The following is a 25,368-nucleotide window of genomic DNA, read 5'->3' on the forward strand; positions in this document are numbered from 1 at the left end:
TAATTTGCACTCATTTACGCAAAAAGGTATTTTTTCATTTATTGACTGCGTTTAGAAAGTTAAACCCATTGCTGAACAAGACTGCACTTATTTATTTTTAAAAACACATTTACACGTGACGTTTCGATCTTCTAGCCAAGATCCTCATCAGACGTATTTGATGACGGATCTTAGCTAGAAGATCGAAACGCCACGTGCAAATCTGTTTTTAAAATTAAATAAGTGTACTCTTGTTCAGCAGTGTGTTTATTTTTCTGATTGTATCGCAAGACGTTGACTATGATTGTGTGTCTGTCTCACTGCGTTTATTGCCCGTTTTTCGTAAGATGTTTACGAGAGCTAAGTTGTCCGTTTTATGTTGGAAGGATGATAGTATGTGGATAATTTGCTAGTAATTCGGTTCGATTCTGTGTTAGGCTACTGATGGTAATTTCTATTCATTTGGACAAAAAAGGCCTTTTTTCATATATTAACACTTTTATTATCCTTTTTCGTAGTCGGTTTACGTAAGATCAACTTGTGCGCTTTATGTCTTAAAGAAGATAGTATGTAGATAATTTATTAGTAATTTTGTTCGATTCTGGGTTGGGGCACTGATGGTAAATTACATTCATTTGCCTAAAAGAATTTTTTTAAATATATTGAAACCGTTTGTAATTAATTTTCTTAGGATGTTTAGAGAAGTTCAACTTGTTCGTTCTACTTTGAAATACGATAGTATGTAGATAATTAGCTAGAAATTTGGTTCAATTCTCTGTTGGCCCACTGATGGTAATTTCTTTTCCTTTGCATTAATAAGGCATTTTTTTCATACATTGCTTCGTTTATTGTCCCTTTTTCGTAGGATTTTTACCGAAGCTCAACCGGTCCGTTTACGTTTGAAAGGTGATAATATGTAGATAATTTGCTAGTAATTTTGTTCAATTCTATGTTGATCCAAAGATGGTAAATTTCATTCATTTGCCTAGAAAATTATTTTCTTATATATTAGCACCGTTTATAATCTTTTTTTTTATGATGTTTACGAAAGCTCAACTTGTCCGTTTTACCTTTGAAAAACGTTACTATGAAGATAATTTACAATGAAGTTGCGCCACTAATGGTAATTTTTATTGATTTGCACAAAAAGACTCATTATTTTATATATTGACTCGGTTTATTATCCGATTTCGTAGAATGTTTACAGAAGCTAAACGTGACCGCTTTACGTTTGAAAGATGATAGTATGTAGATAATTTGCTGGTAATTTGGTTCGATTCTTTGTTGGCCCACTGATGGTAATATCCATCATTTGCACAAAAAAGGTATTTCTTGATATATGAAATCAGTTTATATTCCGCTTCTCGTAGGACGTTTACGGAACCTCAACTTTTCCGATTTACGTTAGAAAAATGATAGCATGTAGATAATTTGGTAGTAATTTGGTTCGATCCGGTCTTTGGCCACTAATGGTAATTTCCATTCATTTGCATAAAAAATGTATTTTTCTCATTTATTGACTCCGTTTATTATCTTTTTTTTCGTAAGATGTTTACAAAAGCTAAACTTGTCCGTTTTACGTTTCAAAGATGATAATAAGTAGTTAATTTGGTTCGATTCTTTGTTGGACCACTGACGGTAAATTCCATTGATTTGCACAATTTTCTTTTCTTATATTTACTCCGTTGATTGATTTCATATATTTTTTACGGAAGCTCAACTTGTCCCTTCTTACATTTGAAACGTGATAGTATGTAGATGATGTGCTAGTGATTTTGTTCCATCCTGTGTTGAGCTACTAAGGGTAATTACCATTCATTTGCCTAAAAAATTTATTTTTTATATATTTACTCCGTTTATTGTCCGGTATCGTAAAATATTTACTGCAGCTCAACTTGCCGTTTTACGTTAGAAAGATGATAGTATGTAGATAATTTGATAGTAATTCGGTTCGATTCTGTGTTGTTCCACTGATGGTAATTTCCATCATTTGGACAAAAAAAGGTATTTTTTTTCATGTATTGACTCTTTTTATTATATCTTTTGCGTAGTATGTTTACGTAAGTTCAACCTTCCGTTTTGTATTTCAAAGGCGATAGTATGTAGATAATTTACTACTAATTTTGTTCCATTCTATGTTAATCCAATGATAGTAAATTACATTGATTTGCCTAAAAAAATTATTTTCTTATATATTGGCACTGTTTATAATCCGTTTTCGTACGAAGTTTACGAAAGCTCAAGTTGTCCGTCTTGCCTTTTAAAGACGTTACTATGTAGATAATTTGCCATGAAATATGGTTTGATTCTGAGTTGGGCCACTAATGGTAATTTCCATTGATTTGCACAAAAACGTTATTTCTTTATGTATTGACTCAATTTATTTTTCGTTTTTCCTAGCATGTTTACGGAACTTCAACTTGTCCGTTTTACGTTAGAAAGATGATACTATGTAGATAATTGGAAGTAATTTGGTTCGATCAAGTCTTGTGCCACTAATGGTAATTTCCATTCATTTAACAAAAAAAGTATTTTTCTCATTTATTGACTCCGTTAATTGTTCGTTTTTCGATGGTTTTTCACTGAAGCTCAATTTGTCCGCTTTTCGTTTGAATGATGATATTATGTAGTTAGTTTGGTTCGATTCTGTGTTGGACCACTGATGGTAATTTCCATTCATTTGCACAAATAACGTAATATTTTAATATATTGACTTCATTTAATGTTTATTTTTGAGAGAATTTTTAAGGAAGCTCAACGTGTCTGTTTTACGTTTGAAAGGTGATAGTATCTGGATAATTTGCTAGTTATTTGGTTCGATTATGTGTTGGGCCACTGATGGTAATTTGCATTAATTTGCAAAAAAAAAGGTATTTTTTCATTTATTGACTGCGCTTCTTGTGGATTTTTCGTAGGATGTTTTCGGAAGCTCAGCTTGCTCGTTTTTCGTCTGAAAAAGGACAGTACGTTGATATTTTGCTAGTAATTTGGTTCGATTCATTGTTGACTCACTGATGTTAATTTGCATCCATTTGCAAAGAAAAAAGGTATTTTTCATTTATTCAGTGCGTTTATTGTCCGTTTTTCGTAGGAAATATAATGGAAGCTGTACTTGTCCGTTCTACGTTTGAAGGACGTTAATATGTAGATAATGAGCTAGTATTTTTTTTTTAATTTTCTTTTGGGCCACTCACGGTAATTTCCATTCATTTGGACAAAAAGTGTATTTTTTTATATATATATTGACTCTTTTTATTATCTCTATTTCGAAAGAGGTTTAAGTAAGATCAGCTTGTACGCTTTATGTTTCAAAGATGATAGTATGTAGATAATTTACTAGTAATTTTATTCGATACTGGGTTGGGTCACTGAAAAGAAATTGCATTAATTTGCCTAAAAAATATTTCTAATATATTGAATCTGTTTATAATCAGTTTTATTAAATTTTTATAGAAGCTCAACTTGTTCGTGTTACGTTTGCAAGAAGATAGTATGCAGATAATTAGCTAGTAATTTGGTTCAATTCTCTGTTCGGCCACTGATGGTAATTTCCTTTCATTTGCACAAATAAGGTATTTTTTTATTCATTGCTCCGTTTATTATCCGTTTTTCGTACGATATTTACCGAAGCTCAACCGGTCCGTTTTACGTTTCAAAGACGATGGTATGTAGATAATATGCTAGTAATTTGGTTCAATTCTGTGTTGGGGCACTAATGTTAATTTCCATTGATTTGCACAAAAAGTACTTTTTTTAATATATTGACTTCACTTATTGTCCGTTTTTCGTACGAAGTATTATGGAAGCTCAACTTGTCCGTTCTACGTTTGAAAGACGATAGTGTGTAGATAATTAGCTAGTAATTTGGTTCAATTCTGTGTTGGGCTACTGATGGTAATTTCCTTTGATTTGCACAAATAAGGTATTTTTTTCATACATTACTCCGTTTATTTTCCCTTTTTCGTAGAATGTTTACCGAAGCTCAACCGGTCCGTTTTACGTTTGCTAGATGATATTATGTAGATAATTTGCTAGTGATTTCGTTCGATTCTGTGTTGGACCACTAATTGTAGTTTCCATTCATTTCCGTAAAACAGTTATTTTTTTATATATTGACTCCGTTTATTGTCCGGTATCGTAGAACATTTACTGAAGCTCAATTTATCCGTTTTACGTTTGAAAGATGATATTATGTAGTTAATTTGGTTTGATTTTGTGTTGGACCACTGATGGTAATATCCATTCATTTGCAGAAATAACTTAATTTTTTAATATATTGAGTTCGTTTATTGTCCGTTTTTCATAGGATGTTTTCGGAAGCTCAACTTGTCAGTTTGACGTTTGAAAGACGTTACTATCTAGATAATTTGCTAGTTATTTGGTTCAATTATGTGTTGGGCCACTGATGGTAATTTGCATTCATTTATTGGCTGCGTTTGTTGTCCGTTTTTTGTAGGATGTTTACGGAAGATCAACTTGTCCGTGTTTCTTCTGAACAACGATACTATGTAGATATTTTGCTAGTAATTTGGTTCGATTCTGTGTTGGGTCACTGATGGTAATTTGCATTCATTTGCACAAAAAGGTATTTTCTCACATATTGACTGCGTTTAGAAAAAAGAGCACACTGCTGAACAAGACTACACTTATTTAATTTTGAAAACACATTTACACCTGACGTTTCGATCTTCTAGCCAAGATTTTGAGGTCACGTGTAAATGAGGTTTGAAAATTATATAATTTCAGTCCTTTTCAGCAGTGTGTTTATTTTTCTGATTTTATTCGCTAGGCGTTGTCTATGACTGTTTGTCAGTCTGACTGCGTTTATTGTCGGTTTTTTATAAGATGTTTACCGAAGCTCAACCGGTCCGTTTTACGTTTGGAAGATGATATTATGTAGTTAATTTGCTAGTAATTTCGTTCGAATCTGTGTTGGGCCACTAATTGTAATTTACATTCATTTGCATAAGATTTTTTTTAATATATTGACTCCGTTTATTGTCCGATTTCATACACTCTTTACGGAAGCTCAACTTATCCGTTTTGCATTTGTAACTTGATAGTATGTAGATAATGTGCTAGTAATTTTGTTCGATTCTGTTTTGGGCCACTAATGGTAATTTCCTTTCATTTGCCTCAACAAGTTATTTTTTACCTATTGACTCCGTTTATTGTCCGGTATCGTAGAATATTTACTGAATCTCAATTTGTCCGTTTTACTTTAGAAAGATGATAGTATCTAGATAATTTGCTAGTAATTCGGTTCCATTCTGTGTTGGGCCACTGTTGGTAATTTCCATCATTTGGACAAAAAAGATACTTTTTTCATATATTGACTCCTTTTATTATCCCCTTTGCGTAGTATGATTACTTAAGCTCAACTTATCCGTTTTATATTTGAAAGACGATAGTATGTTGATAATTTAGTATTAATTTTGTTCCATTTTACGTTGATTCACTGATGATAAATTACATTCACTTGCCTAAAAAAATATTTTTAATATATTGAATCCGTTTATAGTCAGTCTTTTTAGAATGTTTACGGAAGCTCAACTTGTCTGTTTTTGTTTGAAACACGATAGCATGTAGATAATTTGCTAGTAAATTGTTTCGATTCTGTGTTGGGCCACTTTTGGTAATTTCCATTATTTGGACAAAAAAGGTATTTTTTTCATATACTGACTCTTTTTATTTCTCCTTTTGCGTAGTATATTTACGTAAGCTTAACTTGTCCGTCTTACATTTGAAAGGTGATAATATGTAGATGATGTGCTAGTAATTTTGTTCGATTCTGTGTTAGACCTCAAATGGTAATTTCCATTTATTTGCCTAAAAAAGTTAGTTTTTAATATATTGTCTTCGTTTATTGTCCCTTTTTCATAGGATGTTTTCGGAAGCTCAACTTGTTCGTTTTACGTTTGAAAAACGATAGTATGTAGATAATTAGGTAGTAATTTGGTTCAATTCTGTGTTCGGGAACTGACGGTAATATGCATTCATTTGCACAAGAAAGGTATTTTTTCATTTATTGACTGCGTTTAGAAAAATAGACACACTGCTGAAGAAGACTGTACTTATTTAATATTAAAAACACATTTACACGTGACGTTTCGATCTTCTAGCCAAGATCCTCATCAGACGTATCATCGAAACGTCACGTGTAAATGGGTTTTTAAATTTAAATAAGTGTTTATTTTTCTGATTGTATTTGCAAGACGTTGACATTGATTGTGTGTCAGTCTAACTGCGTTTATTGTCCGTTTTTCGTAAGATGTTTACGGAAGCTCAAGTTGTCCGTTTTATGTTTGAAAGATGATAGCTTGTAGATAATTTGCTAGTACAGTGAAACCTCTCTAAAGCGGACAGTCGTGTGGAATCAAAAATTGTCTGCTATAGAAAGGTGTCCGCCTTACAGAGGTTTCACTATTTTGTTACGTAAATTAATAAACAAGATAAGATGCAATTACATTTTTTTGCGTGAATCAGGTATTTATGAATATTACCAAAATGTTACTGTACCTGAACTATCTTGCGTCGTCCAATTCCCTATATTCGAAGCACAACATGGGAATAAAATGTTATAGTTCTCTCCACTTTACATTTATCGCTACTTACTACGTTTTCGGTGTGTTGCTTTAATTTTGTGAGTTAATTGCAGTCCAGTAATGATTTTTTAAAAGACAATATGCGTACCCGTGGTCAAAATTACCAAACTTGTCTTCTGCTTGGTTAGAGATTCCAGCGGGACAGTAGAATGATGTTTATCCCAAACAGTGGGCAACTGTCAATCACTTTTGTTTCTGAAACAGGTTGGGTGGGAGTAGAATGCAAGCAGAGGATATAAAGGTGTTGTGAAACAAAGACCCTTCCTCAGAGTTGCTGAACAGACAGTTGAGGAGGCAAAATGTTGTCACACCCTCATGTTCTTCCTTGGTGACATAGTATGAATTACTGTACTTTTCAACTAGTTTTTAGACAAAGTGTCCGTAATAGGAGGTAAATTGAACCTATAAAAGACAAGAAAGACTGTCCGTGTCCGTAATAGAGAGTGTCCGCTTTAGAGAGGTTTGCCAATACGCTTTTTCCTATTACAAAATATGGACGTTATGGGAGGGGTCCGCTTTATAGAGGTGTCCGTTAGTAGAGGTTTCACTGAAATTCGGTTGGATTCTGTGTTGGGCTACTGATGGTAATTTCCATTCAATTGGACAAAAAGGCATTTTTTTCATATATTGACCATTTTTATTATCCGTTTTATGTGAGATGTTTACGTAAGATCAACTTGTCCGCTTTATGTTTTAAAGATAATAGTATATACATAATTTACTAGTAATTTTGTTCAACTCTGGGTTGGGCCACTGATGGTATATTACATTCATTTGCGTAAAAAAATATTTTTAATATATTGAATCCGTTTATAATCAGTTTTCTTACGATGTTTAGAGAAGCTCAATTTGTTCGTTTTACGTTTGAAACACAATAGTATGTAGATAATTAGGTAGTAATTTGGTTCAATTCTCTGTTGGCCGCTGGTGGTAATTTGCTTTCATTTGCACAAATAAGGTATTTACTCCGTTCATACATTACTCCGTTTATTGTCCCTTTTTCGCAGGATGTCTACCGAAGCTCAACCGGTAAGTTTTACATTTGAAAGATGATATTATGTATATAATTTGCTAGTAATTTGGTTGGATTCCGTGTTCAGCCATTAATGCTAATTTGCATTCATTTGCCTAGAAAATTATTTTTTATACATTAACTCCGTTTATTGTCCGGTATCGTAGAATATTTACTGAAGCTTAACTTGTACGTTTTACATTAGAAAGATGATAGCATGTAGATAATTTTCTAGTTATTCGGTTCGATTCTGTGTTGGGCCACTGTTGGTAATATCCATCATTTGGACAAAAATGTTTTTTTTCATATATTGACTTTTCTTATTATCCCTTTTGCGTAGTATTTTTACGTAAGCTTAATTTGTCCGTTTAATATTTGAAATACGATAGTATGTACATAATTTACTTCTAATTTTGTACGATTATCTGTTGTTCGACTGATGGTAAATTACATTCATTTGCCTAAAAAAAATTTTGTAATATATTGAATCCGTTTATAGTCAGTTTTTTTAGGATGTTTACGGAAGCTTAACTCTTTCGTTTTACGTTTGAAAGACGATAGTATGTAGATAATTAGCTAGTAGTTTGGTTCATTTCTCTGTTCGGCAACTGACGGTAATTAGCATTCATTTGAACAAAAAAGGTATTTTTCCATTTATTGACTGCGTTTAGAAAAATAAACACAGTGCTGAGCAAACTTCATTTATTTATTTTTAAAAACAGATTTACACGTGACGTTTCGATCTTCTATCCAAGATCCTCATCAGACGTGTTTGATTACGGATCTTAACTAGAAGATCGAAACGTCACGTGTAAATGTGTTTTAAAATTAAATAAGAGTAGTCTTGTTCAGCAGTTTGTTTATTTTTCTGATTGTATTCGCAGGACGTTGACTATGATTGTGTGTCAGTTTGACTGCGTTTATTGTACATTTTTCGTAAGACGTTTAGGGAAGCTCAAATTGTCCGTTTTATGTTTGAAAGATGATAGTATGTAGATAATTTGCTAGTAATTCGGTTCGATTGTGTGTTGGGCTACTGATGGTAATTTTCATTCATTTGGACAAAAAGGCATTTTTTATATACTGACTCTTTTTATTATCTTTTTTTCGTAGGATATTTACGTAAGTTCAACTTGTCCGCTTTATGTTTCAAAGATAATAGTATATAGATAATTTACTAGTAATTTTGTTCGATTCTGGGTTGTACCACTGATGGTAAATTACATTCATTTGCCTAAAAAAATTATTTTTAATATATTGAATCCGTTTATAATACGTTTTCTTACAATGTTTAGAGAAGCTCAACTTGTTCGTTTTACGTTTGAAACACGATAGTATGTAGATAATTTGGTTCAATTCTCTCCTGTGCCGCTGATGGTAATTTCCTTTCATTTGCAGAAATAAAGTATTGTTTTTCATACATTACTCCGTTTATTGTCTCTTTTTCGCAGGATGTCTATCGAAGCTCAAGCGGTACGTTTTACATTTGATAGAAGATATTATGTATATAGTTTTCTAGTAATTTGGTTCGATTCTGTGTTGGGGCACTAATGTTAATTTCCATTGATTTGCACAAAAATTTACTTTTTTAATATATTGACTTCACTTATTGTCCGTTTTTCGTAGGAAGTATTATGGAAGCTCAAATTATCCGTTCTACGTTTGAAAAACGACAGTATGTAGATAATTTGCTAGTAATTTGGTTCAATTCTGTGTTGGGCCACTGTTGGTAATTTCCATCATTTGAACAAAAAGGTACTTTTTTCATATATTGACTTTTTTTATCCCTTTTGCGTTGTTTATTTACGTAAGTTCAACTTATCCGTTTTATATTTGAAAGATGATAGTATGTACATAATTTACTACTAATTTTGTTCGAATCTATGTTGATCCACTGATGGTAAATTACATTCATTTCCCTAAAATAATTTTTGTAATAAATTGAATCTGTTTATAGTCAGTTTTATTAGGATGTTTATGGAAGTTTAACTTCTCCGTTTTACGTTAGAAAGATGGTGGTATGTAGATAATTTTCTAGTTATTCGATTCGATTCTCTGTTGGGCCAGAGTTGGTAAATTCCATCATTTGGATAAGAAGGTGTTTTTTTCAAATATTTACTCTTTTTATTATCCCTTTTGCGTAGTATGTTTACGTAACCTCAATTTGTCCGTTTTATGTTTGAAAGTTGATAGCATGTAGATAATTTACTAGTAATTTTGTTCGTATCTGTGTTAATCCACTTATAATAAATTAGATTCAATTGCCTAAAAAAATATTTTTAATATATTGAATAAGTTTAAAATCAGCTTTAGCGTGTTTAGGGAAGCTCAATTTGTCCGTTTTAGGTTTGAAAGATGATAATATGTAGTTAATTTGGTTCGAGACTGTGTTGGACCACTGATGGTAATTTCCATTCATTTGCACAAATAAAGTATTTTTTTATATATTGACTACATTTATTGTCCGTTATTCGTAGGATGTTTACTGAAGCTCAAATTGTCCGTTTTATGTTTGAAAGACGATATTATGTAGTTAATTTGGTTCGATTTTCTGTTGGGCCACTGACGGTAAATTTCATCGATTTCAACTAATCAATATTTTTTTTAAATTAACTCCGTTAATTTTCCACTTTTCGTAGGATGCTTACGGAAGCTCAACTTGTCCGTTTTAGGTTTGAAAGATGGTAGTATGTTGATACTTTGCTAGTAATTCGATTCGATTCTTCGTTTGGCCACTGATGGTAATTTCCATTCATATGGAAAAAAATATTTTTTTTTCATATATTGACTCTTTTATTATCCTTTTTTCGTAGCATGTTTACGTAAGCTCAACTTGTCCGTTTCATGTTTGAAAGATGATAGTATTTAGATAATTTACTAGTAATTTTGTTCAATTCTATGTTGATCCACTGATGCTAAATTACATTCATTTGCGTAAAAAGATAATTTTTAATATATTGAATCCGTTCGTAGTCAGTTTTTAGGATGTTTGCAGAAGCTCAACTTGTCCGTATTGCGTTTGAAACATGATAGTATGTAGATAATTTTGTAGTAAATTGTTTCGATTCTGTGTTGGGCCACTGATGGAAATTTCCATTCATTTCCAAAAGAAAGGTATTTTATGATATATATTGACTCTGCTTATTGTTCTTTCCTCGTACGATGTTTACAGAAGCACACCTTGTTCGTTTTACGTTTGAAAGAAGATAGTATGTAGATAATTTTCTAATAATTTGATTCGTTTCTTTGTTAGGCCACAAGTCTTAATTTACATTCATTTGCATTAAAAATTTATTTTTTGATTTATACTCCCTTTATTGTCCGATTTCGTACAATGTTTACGGAAGCTCAATTTCTCTGTTTTACGTATGGAAGATGGTAGTATAGAGATAATTTGCTAGTGGTTTTGTTCGATTCTGTGTTGGGCCACTGTTGGTAATTTCCATTCATTTGCAGAAAAAAGGTATTTCTATATATATTGACTAAGTTTATTTTCCGCTTTTTGTAGGATGTTTACGGAACGTCAACTGTCCGTTTTACGCTAGGAGGATGATAATAGGTAAATAATTTGATAGCAATTTGGCTCGATCCTCTCTGGGGCCCTAATGATAATTTCCATTCATTTGCACAAAAGACCTATTTTTCTCATTAATTGCCTCTGTTTATTTTCTGATTTTCGTATCATGTTTACGGAAGCTCAATTTGTCCGTTTTATGTTTGAAAGATGAAATTATATAGTTAATTTTGTTGGATTCTGTGTCGGATCTTTGATTGTAATTTCCATTGATTTGCACAAATAACATAATTTTTTAATCTATTGACTTCGTTTATTCACCATTTTTCGTAGGATATTTGCGAAGCTCAACTTGTTCGTTTTATGTTTAAAAGACGATAGTATTTAAATAATTTGCTAAGTATTTGGTTCAATTGTGTGTTGGGCCACGAATAGTAATTTGCATTCATTTGCACAAAAAGGTATTTTTTCATATATTGACTCCGTTTTTTTGTCCGTTTTTGTTGGATGTTTACGGAAGCTCAAATTATCTGTTTTACGTTTGAAAGATAATATTATGTAGTTAATTCGGTGCGATTCTGTGTTGGGCCACTGACGGTAAATTTTATTGATTTGCAAAAAGATATTTTTTATATTTACCTCGTTTATTGTCCGTTTTTTGTAGGGTTTTTACGGAAGCTCAAATTTTCCGTTATTTGTCTGAGAGACGGTAGTACGTAGATATTTTGCTAGTAATTTGGTTTGCTTCTGTTTTGGGGCACTGATGGTAATTTCCATTCATTTGCACAAAAAGGTATTTTTTCATACATTGACTTCGTTTTTTTGTCCGTTTTTCCTTGGATGTTTACGGAAGCTCAACTTATCCGTTTTACGTTTGAAAGAAAATAGTATGTAGATAATTTACTACTAATTTCTTTCGATTCTGTGTTGGGCTACTTGTGGTAATTTCCATTTATGTGCAGAATAAAAGTATCTTTTTCATATGTTGACTCCGTTTATTGCCCGCTTTTCGTAGGATGTTTACGGAAGCTCAACTTGTCCATTTTATAATTTAAAGATGATAGTATGTAGATAATTTGATGTTAATTCGGATCGATTCTGTGTTGGGCCACTGAATGTTATTTCCATTCATTTGGACAAGAATGGAATTTTTTCTTATATTGACTTCCCTTGTGATCCCTTTTTCGTAGGATGTTTACGGAAGCACAACTTCTACGTTTTACGTTTGAAAGACGATAGCATGTAGATAATTTCCGAGTGATTTGGTTTGATTCTGTGTTGGGCCACTTCTGGTAATTTCCATTTATGTGCAGAATAAAAGTATTTTTCTCATATGTTGACTCCGTTCATTGTCCTTTTTTTGGTAAGATGTTTACGAAAGCTCAACTTGTCCGTTTTACGTTTGAAGAAACACAGATTGTAAATAATTTGCTAATAACTTGATTATATTCTGTGTTGGGCCACTAATTGTAGTTTCTATTCATTTGCATAAGAAAGATACTTTTTGAAACATTGACTCCGTTTATGGTCCGATTACGTTCAATGTTTAGGGAAGCTCAACTTGTCCTTTTTACGTTTGAAACACGATAGTATGTAGATAATTTGATAGTACATTGGTTCGATTCTGTGTTGGGCCACTGATGGTAATTTCCTTTCATTTGCCTAAAAGAGTTTATTTCTTATATATTGACTCCGTTTATTGTCCGTTTTCGTAGGATGTTTACGGAAACTCAAGTTGTACGTGTTACGTTTGAAAGACGATAGTATCTAGATAATTTGTTTTTAATTTCGTTCGATAGTGTTGGGCCACTGATGGTTTGATTTTCATTCATTTGCACTAGAAAGGTGTTTTTTTCATATATTGACTCCCTTTATTATCCGTTTTTCGTAGCGTGTTTTTGGAAGCTCAACTAGTCCGTTTTATGTTTCATAGATGACAGTATGTCGATAATTTACTTGTAATTTTTCCCGATTCTATGTTGGGCGACTGATGATAATTTCCATTCATTTGCCTAAAAAAATTTTCTACATATATTCAATCCGTTTATAGTCCGTTTTCTTAGGATGTTTACATAAGCTCAACTTGTCCGTTTTACGTTTGGAAGAAGATAGTATGTAGATAATTTGGTAGTAATATTGTTCGATTTTGTGTTGGGCCACTGATGGTAATTTCCATTCATTTGCCAAAAAAAATTATTTTATATATATTCAATTCGTTTATAGTCCGTTTTCTTAGGATGTTTACGGAAGCTCAACTTGTCCGTGTTACGTTTGGAAGATGATAGTATGTAGATAAGTAGGATACATATATATGTTCTGCAGACACTTTTCCCCCTTCCACCCCTAACTGTCAAAAAATTATGAATCCACCCCTAACTATTGTACTTTAACACAGAGGGATAACCCAAAGTGAGATTGAATATGCTTTTATGACATTTAAAATCGTAAAAACTAACATCTAAAAACTTATAACTAACTTACATCTAAAACTTATAACTAAAACTACAACTACTCCTCTACTATCCCATAATGACATCAAGCTAATGTATTTACACCATCTCTTAATATATATCTTTTATCATCTGAGGAATCTAATGCTAGCTTATGAACGGTTATACTATATATATCGTGCTTATAACTCCTAATGAGGTTTATGTCTTTATATGTTTTTACATTTTTAAATAAACTTTCTTTATAATCATTAAACTGCAACTCCTTGGCAACTACACATTTAGTTACTCCTTTAGCTTTTTTCTCTTCTTTATTTTCTACTCTATAAGCATACATCTTTGATCTCAATCCAATAAACTCTGTCATTATCTTACGTTTATTCTCATCTTTCATCTTACCTATTACTTTTTTGTTTATTAGTGGTAGTCCATATATATTATTTTCCTTGTATTCACTCGTGTCAAACTGGTCACCTATTTCTACTATATCTTTGTAAAAGTCTTCAGTCTCAATCTCATATATAAAGCTATCGGTATCCATATAACATAAATCCATATTGTTTCCATATTTCGGCTTCATCGTGTTATAATGAAAATCATACATTAACAGTTTTGATAGTTCTAATACACTCATACCAACATATATTGGCTTATTAAATGTCAATCGCTCTTTTTTCATATGTATAGCACACAAATTCTCTGTAAATATTGTTCTGTAATCAAAATTAGGTTTTGCAATTAATTTTTCTACTCTTTCAGGATCACATTCTAATTGTATGGGTTGCCTCTTTCGAATATTTTCCATTGTTTTTCCGAATACCGAGATATTCATGAGCTTATAAAAATCTTCTTCAAACTTGTTTTTAGCTTGCGTTCTCATATTTGTATTTAAGTCAATGTATTTCTTTAACCAGTCTGATTGTTTGAATTCTAATACTCTATGCACTTTCTTTAATTCCATTCCAAGCGACATATATAGTTTTAAGTTCCTATAGTGAATTACATATCTTTCCTTATTATAAAGTGTTGTTAGTAGTTTCGATTGTTTTGATTCTGGTGGACACATGTTTTCTGGAGCTAATGATAAATCAGAATGTTTGTTGTGTAAATACTTTGGATATTCTAAATCTACTTCTAATATGTATCCAGTTTCTGAATCAGCTGGAATGTTCATTATATCTATGTAAGGTTTAATCCACTTAAAGTCTTTATAAGGTATGTATTGACTCATTGTCCATCCATATAAGTTGTTTGCGTCTAAATATGCTAGGTATGTTGAACACTCATCCTTATTATAATCTTGCATATATTTGTTGTTAGCTTTTACATATCGTTTACTGCATTGTGAGATTCCTCCTCGTATACCCTTTTCTAGCATTAGTATTTTATCATAATCAGTTAACATTTCTAAGTTAATTTTAGTCATCTTTAACATTGCATCCCACGATAGGCCCGGTGCTGTATAATACCAAGCAGGATCTAATACATATGCCTTTAAACACACATCTCTAAAGTTTTCAAATATATCTGTTAATTGAAAGACATCTGTTTCGTTATAATGTTCAGTTAAGTCTCTCACTAACTTCAGATCGAATTCTTTACAAACTCGTACATGAAGCTTATGACGTTCAGGACTCATTTTTTCTCCTGTTAATCTGTTTGTAAATTTGTCTATAGATAGTGGAACAGATTCTTCTAATTTTTCAAATGAATCAACATAATCAAATGGATAATAACCTTTAGTATTAACTAGATCAAGTTTATCAATCGGGAAAAACTTTAATGTTTCTCGAAATTGTTCCGGTTTTAAATTACTAGTTAACTCTGCTAAACTCTTTGGCATAAATCTAAATGAATCAACAAATCTTAAATTTATTCCATCTTTTATATATTTTTCATATGTTATGTACCTTTCTTCATTATTTGCGATCAGTTTAATTTTGTGTGTATCATAAGCTAACTCCTTAATAAACAAATGCGTATCATAACCAGTTAAATTGTGAAGAAATACAGGAACAAAGTTGGGATTTTTATAGTTTAAATTGCAATAACTGTGAGCTGCACCTCTAAACTTTCCAGTTAAATGATCATGATCTCTTACTTTTGCTTTATTTTTATTTATCTTATACAAACACTTTTTTAAGTCATGCTTCCATTCTTTTATTTTTTCACTCATATCATCTTTATCCTTGTAGAACTGCATTTTCTTCTTTAATATATTTATTTTTTTCTCAACAGCTGGTGGTAACTCATTCAAGTTTTTCTCACATATATGACAAGTATCCGAACTGTTATAAGCTTCTATTTCCTCCTCACTAAGCGGGGTCATATCAACTACCCTGTTATATATTTCCATAATTTCTATTGCTTCTTTTTGTAACATTTCAATAAATACTTTCGCAGCATCTGGACCTATATAACTAACAGGGGTTTTATAGTTCCCATTTGAATATTTGACATAGTAACAAAAACTCATTGGTTCATGCTTTTGACATTTTACTGTTTTACTACAATTATGCTCTATTTTTAACTTACATAAGATACATTCAAAGTCAGCAATTATCGTAAATGGATCTCTTAATGAACGATTATAGTTTTGAAACTCTATTTGATTGTCGTATGGTTTTGGAAGTTCTATTTTAACAGCCTCATGTTCTTTACAATATAGCTCATGGTTCTGTAATTGCTTCTCATTTCTAAAATGTCTTGTTAAACATCTATCACAAAAGTATAACTTCTCAGTCTGTTTTATCACTTGACTTCTTATTAATCGTGATAGGTCTTTTATCCAACAAAAATGGTTATTATTTTTTTTATCTTTTACATATAATAAATTGATATGAGTTTCCTGCTTATTTTTTGTGATTTGAAGTGGATATACATTATAGTTCTTGTCATAGCTGTAAACATTGATGGAGATATTACTTCTTCTTTCAAATTTTGGAATATCTTTTAATTGTACAGGAAATTCAATGTTATCACAATACTTCTTTTGCAACTTATTAACAAGCTGTTTATAATGTGAAGGTCTTTGATACTGAGAACATCTGTCTATAGGTTTTAAATAGCTTGCAATGGAATACAAGAAACATTTATTGTCCTTATTTTTAATATTAATCACTGCTTTCTTATCCTTAATTGGTTTAGGAAGTTCAATATAGGAAGAAGCTCTTAATGGTACATACTTGTTTAATCTGATTTGTAAATATTTAATTTGTTGCAATGTCCATCCTGATCCTCTACCTTCAAACTCTTCCATTTCTCTACGAAGTTTTTGTTTTGCATGATGCATATATTCATTTAAGTCAGTTGATTCTAATTTTCTCTCGTTTGATGTTTTAAAATTGCGCTCTTGTATTTCTTTATCTTTAATATAGTCACAAATGAAAACGAGATTTACTTTAACAGGGTGAAATTTTAATTCCTCTTTGATTTTGTTAATAGCAACTCTTCCATTTGTATCTAAAAATTTTATTGGGTCTTTATATCCTCCTGTGTTTTAAACTTTAATGGTTTGTAAACGTTTCTTTAATACTGTTTCTTCTAATTCTACTTTTATAGGTATACGTGTTGGTTTCGGTTCTTCAATTATTTCTTGTTTAAATGGGAATATATCTCTAATCTGTCTTCTGCTTTGTTCATCATCATATTGTTTAATAAGGTTTATTAGTTCATGTTTCCTTAATCGGGAATATCTTCTGATTCCCCTCTGTTTACATCGTCGCCTTAACTCCACTACAGTAAATCTAATATAATTACTCATCTTATTTATTATATAGAAAATCTTACTATAACTCAATTTTTATCTTCGTCGGATTATTTCTGTTCATTTTTGTACTATTTTTAATTCCATATATCCTAATAGAACGCTTAACATTGTACACTCCTGCCATTGTCTACATATTACGCGTTGTATAAGAACACGACTTTGATGAGAATAACCCATCAAAGTCACATATACACATATTAAAATTAAATCATTTTTGTAAACTTACTCATCATCATCATAATCACCACTACCATATTTATATTCATCATCACTACTCAAATCAGATGTTTTTTGTTGCATTATTAATATTTCTTTTTCCTTTAACAGTATTTGCTTCTCTAGTAGTGCTGCTAAGAGTTTAAGATCATGATGAATTAGTTTAAGTCTATTATGTAATAAATCAAAATCTTTATCCATATTTATTAATATAGAAAACCAACAAAAATGAGATAAATTTAAAAAATCTAAGAATAAAAACGAACATGACTAGTGCTAAGAAAATATTATCTTACAAACCTATATTTGATTGTGTATGTAAATATTTAGACATTGGTGGTTATAATGATGAGAACAAAATAAATTTTAGCGTGTCCATAGGTATGTTAGATCATTTGTTCAAGAAAGCCACTAAAGAAAAAACACATTTCTTATACAAAACATTCTCTATGCGAACCTTATGAATTTGTCTGATGAAATATTAGTTTCACTGACTGATGAACAATGGTTATCTATAGGTTATGATGATTATGAGGAGGAATATAACTATGATCACATTACAGAAGACTTCATACGTAAATATCTGCAGAAAGTTAATTTGAGTGAAATATGTTTATGGAAAAAGTTATCGGAAGAGTTTATAAGAGAATTAGCTGATAAAGTTGATTGGGAGATTATTTCAGGAAGCCAAGACTTATCAGAAGACTTTATAAGAGAATTAGCTGATAAAGTTGATTGGGAGATTATTTCAGGAAGCCAAGACTTATCAGAAGACTTTATAAGAGAATTTGCAGATAGAGTTGATTGGAAAGAAGTATGGTATAATCAAAACCTATCTGAAGAATTTATTAATGAGTTTATAGATAAAGTTGATTTTGATGCTATATCTTATGGAAACAAACTCTCTGAAGCCTTTATACGAGAACATGCAGATAAAGTTTCTTGGTGGTGCTTATCTGGAACTCATCAATTATCAGAAAACCTTATAAGAGATTACGCTGACAAAGTAGATTGGGAAATGATTTCAATGTCTCAAAATTTAACAGAAGGATTTATTGCAGAGTTCAAAGACAAAGTTCATTGGCATAACATTTCAATTTATCAACACCTCTCTGTAGATTTTATATATTTATTTAGACGTTATGTAGATTGGAGAGTTATAATAAGAAAATATAATAATCCCGATTTAGGTAGTATATTGAATTTAGCATTCGATGTTACAACAGATGGTTTGTTTAATGTTTAACTAATTACCTTTTATGACTATTATATCATAAAAGTTGTAGCCTTAATTATCTAATATTAACCAAATCTTCTTCTGATAGGGATGTTCAAAACTCACTATCATTACCTTAACGAATATTTCAATACGAAACTTACTGTTAATTGTTTGTTATACTTAAAAACAAATCAATAACAAACTCATCATCTTCTTCTCCATCCGCATTCTTTAGGTCTACATGACAATCATGCAAAATAACACAATCATACTTTTCTTTTACTTTATTTAGAAGGTTAATCGAGTTTGGGTCTTTGGTTTTAGACAATATAGTCATGTCTGGATATTTTCCTTGTAAGCATTGTAATCTTGTCTTTATGCTACACTCTTGAATTCTTCCAACCCAATACCTGTAACTCTCATAGCTCTTTACTTGTTCTCTTTTGTCTGTTTCGTGCTTTTCTAATATCTTTTGTAGTTGAATAGAGGAGAGATTCTTTTTAATAATAACCAGTTTGTGTACTTTCCCTGGATCTTCAGCATGTTCTGCAGCTATTGGTTTTAATTTAGTTATTTCTTGTTCTTGTTCTTCATTTTGAATTCTCAATCTCTCCATTGTTTGTTCTATTTCTTCTACTCTTCATTGCAACTCTTCTTGGTCTTCTTGAATTTGTTTAAAATTAGAAACGAAATAGTCTTCGATAATATCATAGCATTTGTCATAGAAGTCTTGTGATACCCATAAAGCAATAGCGAGAAATATCTTTTTATACATATATGTTCCTGAGATTAGATTGTTTATTTCGTTACCAGCTAGTTTTACTGTGTAAGATGAGTTTCTGAAGTTCCTAGAATCCCAGGAACTTCGAAGTTTGTTGTAGTAATCTAATAACTCTTTTGATCGTTTATTTTCTAACCACTTATCAAACCTCTTACCACCACTCTGACACAACTTAGTAGCATTAAAATATCCTGTACTCTTATCTATAATCAGTTTAAAATCACCAAAAATAACATACCAATAATTATCTTTAATCTGTTCATAGCAAATATCGTTTAAACTAAGAGAACTATCCATAGTACTCATATTTATTATATAAAAATGTTTATTTAATCATTTTTGAAATCGTTACGCCCTTACATAATCATCTAACACAGAGAGTAACGGTTCGCTAGCCTTTTATGGAATAATAACCATAAAAGACAACATTTATATTTACACTACAACATTACCTTTATCTATCCAACTATTATGTGAATCATCAAAACCTAGCCATTTAAGATATACTTTATCACCTTTCTTTCTCAACACCTTTTCTACCAAGTATTCATCCTTATGTTTCGTCTTTAATAGTTCTGGTTCGTAAAATCTACCTTGTACATCCTCTTCTTCTAAATCTTTAATTCTATATGTAGGTGGATTGGATGGAATAACTTCACTAATAACAAATACTTGTGTTGACCAATTAGGTGTATATCCCTTCTCAAATAACCCTTTCGATTTACTTATACGAAAATGATCACCTAACTTGTATTTGGGCTTAACACGCTTATATTCTTTTTGATACACTTTCTCCAATATTGTTCGCTCATTCTTCTTATTAACTTCTATAGGCTTTAAACCAATTGTTCCATGTACTCTATTATTATACTCACTAACCAATGTTGGTAATATCTCTATCCATTTATAATTTCCTTGTGTTGTGAACCTTTTCCACATGTTCTGTTTAAGTGTTGTATTAAATCTCTCAACAACAGAAGCTTTCTTACCACTATAGGTTGAGTAGTGATTAATCTTATTTTCATCCATTAACTTCTTAAATTCTTTATTGTAAAACTCTTTACCTTGATCAGTTTGTAAGTTACTAGGTTTTCTCACTGTTAATATGGATTCGAATGCTTCTGTAACATTCTTACCACTCTTATCTTTAACAGGAATAGCAAACGCATATTTAGAGAACGCATCTATAATCGTTAGCAGATACTTATAACCTTTATTTAATTTGGAAACACCTTTTAATACTCCACTATCAATTTCAACAAGATCAGCTTGCCAAAGATGATCTATACCTTTTATAACCACACTTAATCTGTCAAAGTTTTTTCTAGATGGTTTGTGAATTTCTTCTATAATGTCTTCTCTAACACTTTTACCTTCTTCTAGTCAATCGGGCTTTTTAACGAATTGAGTTTTAGTAACACCACACACAGAACAAATACATTTCCTTAGATATCTTCCATTCTTTGTTTGTTCAATTCTAATGGTATCTTTCTCCGTATCTGTCAATTTCTTACATTTAACACAATACATCATCATTATTTATTGTATAGAAAATCAGCAAAAAATTAAAATTTATCACTACCTAATACTATACTCTTTAGCTTTGGGCTTCTTTGATGATAACACTAACGAATACAGACCAGACTCGTTAATGAAGATTGTATGTGGTTGTGGATTAACGTGGGGCATTGATTCAATGCCCCTAACTTCTGAAACATTTTTCTTATCTTCTTCGTCTACATGATCTTGGATGGCGTTTCTGGGTTGTGAATACTCTAAAATTGTGGCAACGTCTTTACCTTCCATATTTATTATATAGCAAACGTCTTTAGGAAAGCTCTCTTTCTATGTATTATCTGTCAGGAAAGTAAATGTACACCTATTTTTCGAGTCTGGCATTCCTGCTCTCCATCCGTGGAGAGTATGAGAATTAAATCAATCAAATGTTTACTGAAGGGCAAAAAGAAAAGTTTAATCTGAATAAGACATTGCAGAGGGACACAAGCTATGAATACGAATAGTGCATAGTGTAAATAAAGGACGACAGCTGTTAAACTTAGAAAGCCAGAAACAGCTGTTAAACTTAGAAAAAAGAGTAAAAATTGTTGAAGTGGGAACATAAAACACAAATACAACAAACACGCCGACACCTAACGATCATCATGCCATGATTTTGGTGTACTGGTCAAGGTGCTGGCTTACAAATGCAAAGGTCGCCAGTTCGAATCTTCGATGAGGAGATTTTTAAAAATTTTTGTTAATAATACATGCAGCTCATGTGAGATGGTAAAAGAGGTCGCATTTAGTCTTTCGTAGCAATTATTATTGGTAATGTTTAGTACTGATAATACTTTTTGTCTTTGCGTATTGCTTTTATTCTTTTCTTCATTTCAAAAGAGAAGAATATCCGAACAAATGCCACCAAAATTCCTCATATTTTGAATGTAAACGCCATTTGCAATTAGTAAAGAATAAAAAGTGAACGTTCCGATGTAGCTGCAAAAAGTGAAAAGACAAACATGGAAGTGGTGTGTCCGAATCCATACTCATGGTTATTAAAAATACAATTTCTACATGCCTTACACCTCCCGACCACGTTTCTACGTTAGCAAGTAGGAGGTTTGTGTTTAGGTTAGGCTGGTCAATACGTTTTGCAAAGGGGCCCGGTTTAGCTCTGACGTTGCCAGGTGCGAGAAGGGAGCAAAACACTTTTTCTCTCTCCCTCTGTGTGTCTATTTATCTATCTATCTGTATATATATAACGCTATTTGTGAATGCCATAACCACCCTAATTTTCAGCGGATTGAGATTAAACTTGGCACAAACATTAATTGTTGAAATATCTTCAGTTCGTTAACCAGTATAATCAGATGAAAATGTTCAAAATGGCGGCCCTTCAAACTCTCAGAAATTTCCAAGGGAACCAAATTTCCAAGGGAAAAGACTTATTGAAATATTGGACCCGATTAATCGCATAAAGATGGTTCACGCCCTTTCGCTACGGTGAGGTCTTTTTTTTTTTTTGCAGGAGAAGGTTATTTTTGTATCGGAACAAGATGATTGTTAGTGATGATATGAAATTACACATTGAAAGTGAAGTAACTTGTGAAACGTGTTATTTGAAAGAATGATATAGTAAATGTGCTTTCCCCTAACACAGAGAACTGTAAATCATGCATTTCGAGTTCGGGGGCGTGAATGGCGAGGAATGTTATTTGATTTGCTTTTTAGTAACACATTGCATTGCGAATAAAGGTAGACAACATTAGTGGTAAGTAAAATAATAATAATAATAATAATAATAATAATAATAATAATAATAAAAATAATAATAGGTGTTGTTTGTGGCAAGGCAATATCTTCCTCAATTCTTCTTCAAACGTAATAATTGTAACGCCATATCTCCCTTACAAACAAAATATTAGCAATTTGTATCGAGAGAACGGGAAATTGTAGAGTGATGGGAGCAACGTTGGACAGTATGCACTCATAGTACTCAGAAAAATAAGCGATTTCAATGCAAAATGTACGAAGAGTCATTGCCATGGGTAGTCATGGAGCCACGGCAGAGCCCTCTTTAGGCAAAATGTCCATAACTTATATCGAGAGAACAGGAGGTGATAGTGAGATGGGACCAACGTTGGACACCGTGGACCCATAAGGCGCATCGAAAATAAAATTGGGGGGCGGGGGCGCCAGCCAGCCTTCCCTATTTCCAGATAATAATATAAAATTATATTGTCGAAATACACACACGAGTTAGCTAGTAATATTTCATATTATTATTATTATTATTATTATTATTATTATTATTATTATTATTATTATTATTATTATTATCGACAGCGTCTTTTCATTACGTGTGCATGTTTGACATGAAGCCAAAGAGAAAATCCATCATTCGTAGAAAAAATAAGAGTAGTCAGTTACTTTAACCCTTAACGACAGCGAAAAATACGAATAGAGTGATTACCCGTAGCCAGGAGCCGATACGGGGGGGGGGCGATCGCGGCGATCGCCCCTTCAGAAGAGGGAACTTTTTTCATTTTATATATATAAATAAAACCCATCTCCAAGTTTCGAGCCCTTAAAATTAACAGTATGACAACACACCGCCCCCCCAGAAGTCGGTCCTGGATCCGTCTCTGCCTGTAGCGAAAAGAAACAACACTTTCTCTCAAATGGATAAAGAATCAAGCCGAGATAGATTCGAACTCGCATGGACGGCGCGAACAGCCAGTTCAATGTCCACTTTTTTTTTCTTTAACTGACTCACCGAACGTGTTTCAGTAACTTGCTTTTTTATTGCTAATTTTTCTTGCTTTACTCGTTTAACTTGCTTTTTCTAATAACTTATAACGACAGGGACACGAACACAGAAACATAGAGGACAGTTAAAAATCATAGATGCTCTCCCGCCGGGAATCGAATCCGGGACACCATACACCAAAGGCGCACGTGCTAGCCACTAGACCAGCGGGCAGGGCACTGCTCACTTTCTGTGTTGTTAGGGATTACGACAACTGTATTGCCAGCTATCACTTCTGTGGGTTGTATACTATGATCACATGTTTCTTCTTTGCTGGAAGAGTTAAACCTACATTCTATGTAATACATGAGGTATTTAGACCTACATGCTCTTCATATAATGTAATAAAAGGGTCATGCTGGGAATAAGAAAAAGAACATTCCTTGGACAAAACGGAAACTATTGGCATCAGAAATATTTATCTACGAGGCATGTGCAGTAGTATATTTCAGAATAGTTACTTTTTAGTTCAGTAAACGAAGAAAGGGGTATAAAAAAGCAAATATGTCCCGTCAACGAGATCGACCACAGTTGACAGAGGCGGAAGCAGATGTGTAGTAATACAACAACTTGGTTAAATTGATAATTGGTTCTTTATTATGTAGTAGATCGTATCACAACTTTACGGGAGAGCAGAGAAAGACTTACTAACGCGGTCATATAGTAAGCTTTAGTAACACGATCATACAGACACAAATGGATGTAACTGTGAGTACTACAACTTGGATTTAACGAAAGCCGTTTAGATATTCAGTGGTTTGCAGGGTTGTATAAGACACAAAACAATTCTTCATACCTCAGCTTCCAGTAACTAGATACATGCAATTTCTGGATAGATACTGAAACTGCTGTCGGATTTTAATACATGACGTATTGCAGGATACAAAATGCTTTGCATTACTTGTTTGTTTGTAGACAGCTACTAGGTTAGTGCTCTGAAAGATTGTTTATAAACTAAGGATAGTCAATTCCGGAATTATTACTTTTCGGACTCCCGAAAGTAAAACCGGACGAATTCCGGAATTCGGAAAAATCCGGAATTTAGAAATTGCTGATTTCGTTTACATTCCGGAATTCGGAAAAATCCGATATTTTCGAAATCCGGAGTTTTTCTCAATTCCGGAATTTTCTAAATTCCGGATTGTTTCCGAGTTCCGAAATTATTCTCAATTCCGGAGTTTAACTGAATTTCATAATTTTCCGAAATCCGGAAAGTGAAAGTTCCGCTTCCAAAAAATGAATTTATTTTGGTTAATATGAATCGTGGCGGAAATAAGTCTTTGACCAGGTAATGGCGACTTCTTTGAAAGAAATGGGGTGTATGAGAATTCAATCTGTCATATTTGTAGTTTCGTGTGGAGAAAAAACAAACTTGTGAACCAGCGGTTTAAGAACAACTCAAGTTATTAATGTAAACTTTTCTGACTTCATAAAAGAAATACGAAAGGCATTTTGAATCGAAGAAATATAACATACAAGTTTGCAAGCGGAGACAAAGAAACCTAACGTAACCA

Source organism: Thermobia domestica, chromosome 10, assembly GCF_964235325.1.
Source record: "Thermobia domestica chromosome 10, izTheDome1.hap1.1, whole genome shotgun sequence".
NCBI lineage: Eukaryota > Metazoa > Arthropoda > Insecta > Zygentoma > Lepismatidae > Thermobia > Thermobia domestica.